This window comes from Dama dama, chromosome 7 (assembly GCF_033118175.1).
Source record: "Dama dama isolate Ldn47 chromosome 7, ASM3311817v1, whole genome shotgun sequence".
Classification (NCBI taxonomy): domain Eukaryota; kingdom Metazoa; phylum Chordata; class Mammalia; order Artiodactyla; family Cervidae; genus Dama; species Dama dama.
In genome coordinates this window covers 27622410-27628597 of record NC_083687.1, presented here as the reverse complement: position 1 = coordinate 27628597, position 6188 = coordinate 27622410, and positions in this window count along the sequence as shown.

Genomic DNA, 6188 nt, shown 5'->3' with positions numbered 1-6188 from the left:
TGTATGCCCCCATGGACTGCAGCCTGCCAGGCTCCTCTGGCCATGGGATTTTCCAGACAAGAATACTGAAGTGGGTTGCCATTTCCTCCTCTGGGGATCTTCCCAACCCAGGGATTGAATCTTGGTCTCTAGCATTGTAGGCAGATTCTTTACCTCTGAACCATCAGGGAAGCTGATTATACAGTACAACCCAGAATTAAGAAATGCAGTCTTAGGCTGACTGACTTCTCCATGCCTCCTACCCCTTATCTGTCAGCTTCTGTTAAGCCCTCAAATCAAGGTGAGGTGGAAGGGAGTGTATTGTTCAAGGATCCTCTTATCAAACCAGCCACTTCTTATCAAAAGAAATATTTTGAACTCTGTTCAATCACAATTGAGTTTCCTTGATCCTTATCACTGTCTTCTTGAGTATAAAGACACTGGTCCCTCAATAAAAAATGTGTTGAAACAGATCACTAGCCCAGGTGGGATGCATGAGACAAGTGCTCGGGCCTGGTGCACTGGGAAGACCCAGAGGAATCGGGTGGAGAGGGAGGTGGGAGGGGGGATCGGGATGGGGAATACGTGTAAATCTATGGCTGATTCATATCAATGTATGACAAAACCCACTGAAATGTTGTGAAGTAATTAGCTTCCAACTAATAAAAATAATAATAATAATAATAAATAAATAAATAAAAATAAAATTAAAAAAAATGTGTTGTATGTCACTAAAAATCATGAGGGTAGTTAAAGTATAATTAGTCTTTGAGTAAAGGTAGGGCTTAGTACTTTGCCCTAAGCCTGCACAGGACAAGTTATATTTTGAATCCATTTGTAAAACTTGCAGTTTGGACCTCAAAGCCCTGTTAACTAAAAAATTTATTTACAATGTAAAAGTTGAGTTATGTTTTTTAAATTAATTTATTCATTTTAATTGGAGGCTAATTACTTTACAATATTGTGTTAGTTTTTGCAATACATTGACATGAAACAGCCATGGGTATACATGTGTCCCTCATCCTGAGCCCCCATTCCACCTCCCTTCCCGTCTCATCCCTCAGGGTTGTCCCAGTGCACTGGCTTCAAGTGCCCTGTTTCATGCATCAAACTTGGGCTGGTGATCTATTTCACATATGGTAATATACATGTTTCAGTGTTATTCTCTCAAATCATCCCATCCTCATCTTGTCCCACAGGGTCCAAAAGTCTGTTCTTCACATCTGTGTCTCTTTTGCTGTCTCACATATAGGGGCATCGTTACTGTTAGGTAGTTAGAATAGGAAATAGGAGTCCAAAATGGTGGTGGCTAAAAGACAAGGAAGGGAAAAGCCCGTGAAAATAGAACAAAGGAAAGTCAAAGGAAGGTATGAGGACCGGAGTGAGGACTTCAGGTGGAACAAACAGCACTCCTGGCTAGCCCAATTTGCACAGGGCAGGCTTAGGGGGAGGGAAAAACATATAAAAAGAGGAGCCAAAGGGCTCTCTCCCTCTCTGTCTCTCCCCCGCTCTCTCTCTCCCTCCCTCTCTCTCTCTCTCTCTCTCTCTCTCTCTCTCTCTCTCTCTCTCTCTCTCGGGGCCTCTCTCTCTCTGTCTCTCTCTAGTGTTCTCTCTCTTTCTTTCCCTCTTTCTCTCCCATGCGCTGGGGCACTCTTTTCTTCGCGTCTTTGAGTCAACATGCCCTCAGGCCTGGAGGATGGATTCTCCTGCCATTTTCTAAATAAACTAAAGCTGTAACACTGATTTGTCTAAGAGCTATAACACAGTCTGTCCAACACCCAAGAGCTTTAATGTCTGTCACTCCAAATCTTTGTTGTGACGAGACAGAACTGAGGAGTATACACTCACCTGACATCACCATCTTTCCTAAATTCCATATATATGTGTTAATACACTCTATTGGTGTTTCTCTTTGTGACTTACTTCACTGTATATAATAGACTCCAGTTTCATCCACCTCATTAGAACTGATTCAAATGTGTTCTTTTTAAGAGCTGAATAATATTTCATTGTGCATATGTACCACAGCTTTCTTACCCATTCATCTGCCAATGGACATCTAGGTTGTTTCCATGTCCTAGTTATTGTGAACAGTGCTGTGATGAACATTGGGGTACACGTGGCTCTTTCCTTGAGTGTATGCCCAGCAGTGGGATTGCTGGGTCATATGGCAATTCTATTTCCAGTTTTTTAAGAAATCTCCACACTGTTCTCTATAGTGGCTATAGTAGTTCGCATTCCCACCAACAATGTAAGAGCGTTGCCTTTTCTCCGAACCCTCTACAGCATTCATTGTTTGTAGACTTTTGATAGCAGCCATTCTGACAGGTGGGAGATGGTACCTCATTGTGGTTTTGATTTGCATTTCTGCATCACAATGAACAAAGATACTGGAGGTGATAGAATTGCAGTTGAGCTATTTCAAATCCTGAAAGATGATGCTGTGAAAGTGCTGCACTCAATATATAAGCAAATTTGGAAAACTCAGCAGTGGCCACAGAACTAGAAAAGGTCAGTTTTCATTCCAATCCCTAAGAAAGGCATTCCCAAAGAAAGCTCAAACTACCACACAATTGCACTCATCTCACACGCTAGTAAAGTAATGCTCAAAATTCTCCAAGCCAGGCTTCAGCAATACATGAACCGTGAACTTCCAGATATTCAAGCTGGTTTTAGAAAAGGCAGAGGAACCAGAGATCAAATTGCCAACATCTGCTGGATCATTGAGAAAGCAAGAGAGTTCCAGAAAAACATCTATTTCTGCTTTATTGACTATGCCAAAGCCTTTAACTGTGTGGATAACAATAAACTGTGGAAATTTCTGAAAGAGATGGGAATACCAGACCACCTGACCTGCCTCTTGAGAAAACTGTATGCAGGTCAGGAAGCAACAGTTAGAACTGGACATGGAACAACACACTGGTTCCAAATAGGAAAAGAAGTACGTCAAGGCTGTAAATTGTCACCTTGCTTATTTAACTTATATGCAGAGTACATCATGAGTAACGCTGGGCTGGAAAAAGCACAAGCTGGAATCAAGATTGCCGGGAGAAACATCAATAACTTCAGATATGTAGATGACACCAACCTTATGGCAGAAAGTGAAGAGGAACTAAAAAGCCTCTTGATGAACGTGAAAGAGGAAGGTGAAAAAGTTGGCTTAAAGATCAACATTCAGAAAACTAAGGTCATGGCATCTGGTCCCATCACTTGATGGCAAGTAGATCGGGAAACAGTGGAAACAGTGGCTGACTTTATTTTGGGGGGCTCCAAAATCACTGCAGATGGTGATTGCAGCCATGAAATTAAAAGACGCTTACTCCTTGGAAGGAAAGTCATGACCAACCTAGTCATCATATTAAAAAGTAGAGACATTACTTTGCTAACAAAGGTCTGTCTAGTCAAGGCCATGGTTTTTCCAGTGGTCATGTATGGCTGTGAGAGTTGGACTGTGAAGAAAGCTGAGCACCGAAGAATTGATAATTTTGAACTGTGGTGTTGTAGAAGAGTCTTGAGAGTCCCTTGGACTGCAAGGAGATCCAGCCAGTCCATCCTAAAGGAGATCAGTCCTGGGTGTTCATTGGAAGGACTGTTGTGAAACGAAACTCCAGTACTTTGGCCACCTCATGTGAAGAGTTGACTCGTTGGAAAAGACCCTGATGCTGGGAGGATTGGGGGCAGGAGGAGAAGGGGACGACAGAGGATGAGATGGCTGGATGGCATCACCGACTCGATGGACATGAGTTTGACATGACTGAGAGACTGAACTGACTGAACTGATAATGAGTGATGTTGAGCATCTATTCATGTGTTTGTTAGCCATCTGTATGTCTTCTTTGGAGAAATGTCTGTTTAGTTCTTTGGTCCATTTTTTGATTGGGTCATTTATTTTTGGAATTGAGCTGCAGAAGCTTCTTGTATATTTTTTTGAGATTAATTCTTGGTCATTTGCTTCATCTGCTATTACTTTCTCCCATTCTGAAGAATGTCTTTTCTCCTTGCTTATAGTTTCTTTCATTGTGCAAAAACTTTTAAGTTTAATTAGGTCCCATTTGTTTATTTTTGCTTTTATTTCCGTTACTCTGGGAGGTGGGTCATAGAGGATCCTGCTGGGATTTATGTCAAAGAGTGTTTGCCTATGTTTTCTCTAGGAGTTTTATAGTTTCTGGTCTTACAGTTAGATCTTTAATCCGTTTTGAGTTTACTTTTGTATATGGTGTTAGAAAGTGTTCTAGGTTCATTCTTTTATAGGTGGTTGACCAGTTTCCCTAGCCCCACTTGTTAAAGAGATTATCTTTTCTCCATTGTATATTCTTGCCTCCTTTGTCAAAGATAAGTTGTCCATGGGTGCGTGGATTTATCTCTGGGCTTTCTGTTTTGTTCCATTGATCTGTATTTCTGTCTTTGTGCCAGTTCCATACTGTCTTGATGACTGTAGCTTTCTAATATAGTCTGAAGTCAGGCAGGTTGATTTCTCCCTTTCCATTCTTCTGTCTCAAGATTGCTTTGGCTATTTGAGGTTTTTTTGTATTTCCACACAAATTGTGAAATTATGTGTTCTAGTTCTGTGAAAACTACCATTGGTAGCTTGATAGGGATTGCATTGAATCTATAGGTTGCTTTGGGTAGAATACTCATTTTCACTATGTTGAGTCTTCTGATCCATGAACATCGTATATTTCTCCATTTATTTGTGTCATCTTTGATTTCTTTCATCAGTGTTTTATAGTTTTCTATATATAGGTCTTTTGTTTCTTTAGGTAGATTTATTCCTAAGTATTTTAATATTTTCATCACAATGGTGAATGGAATTTTTTTCTTAATTTCTCCATTTTCTCATTGTTAGTGTATAGGAATGTAAGAGATTTTTGTGTATTAATTTTATATCCTGCAACTTTACTATATTCATTGATTAGCTTTTCTGGTGGTGTCTTTAGGGTTTTCTATGTAGAGGATCATGTCATCTGCAAACAGTGAGAGTTTTACTTTTTTAACAGATATATTGAGAACTTGAAGACTGGGGAGATAGCATCTCAAGTAACTTTGAGAGAACTGCTCCAAGGAGGTGAGGGGGGAGCTAACATATTTAGGAGTTTTACAACAAAGAAGAGGTAGTAGGAACAAAAGACTACTCTTAATAAAAGAAAACTAGATCAGCTGTTATCCTTATGGGAATCACTTTGTGTGTTATTTGTTGTTTCTCCCTTGCTGCTTTTAATATTTGTTCTTTGTGTTTGATCTTTGTTAATTTGAATAATATGTGTCTTGGGGTGTTTCACCTTGGGTTTATCCTGTTTGGGACTCTGTGGGTTTCTTGGACTTGGGTGGCTATTTACTTCCCCATTTTAGGGAAGTTTTCAGCTATTATCTCCTCGAGTATTTTCTCATGGCCTTTCTTTTTGTCTTCTTCTTCTGGGACTCCGGGTGGAGAGGGAGGTGGGAGGGGGGATCGGGATGGGGAATGCACGTAACTCTATGGATGATTCATATCAATGTGTGACAAAACCCACTGAAATGATGTGAAGTAATCAGCCTCCAACTAATAAAAAATTTAAAATTTTTTTTAAAAAATCCAATAAATTGAATGGAATGTTCAAACAAGAAAAAAAAAAAAGAAAACTAGATATCTCAAGTTAAAGAATCTAACACTTACTTTTTTTATTGGAAGAAGCAAGTATCTGGGCTCGCTAAAATCATTTCTTTGACATGCACCTCAGCTACTTATCTCATTATAAGTACCCTCAGGGCTCACTGTAGCGAATGGCTGTCTCTGGTGGCTGCTATGGGGGCAGGTACCCTTGGTAATCCTGGGAGCAGGAGTACGTCAAGGTTGTATATTGTCACCCTGCTTATTTAACTTATGTGCACAGTACATCATGAGAAATGCTGGAGTGGATGAAGCACAAACTGGAATCAAGATTGCCAGCAGAATTATCAATAACCACAGATATGCAGATGACACCACCCTTATGGCAGACAGCGAAGAAGAACTAAAGAGTCTCTTGTTGAAAGTCAAAGAGGAGAGTGAAAAAGTTGCCTTAAAGCTCAACATTCAGAAAACTAAGATCATGGCATCTGGTCCCATCACTTGATGGCAAATAGATGGGGAAACAGTGGAAACAGTGACAGACATTATTTTGGGGGGACTCCAAAATCTCTGCAGATGCTGATTGCAGTCATGAAATTAAAAGATGCTTGCTCCTTGGAAG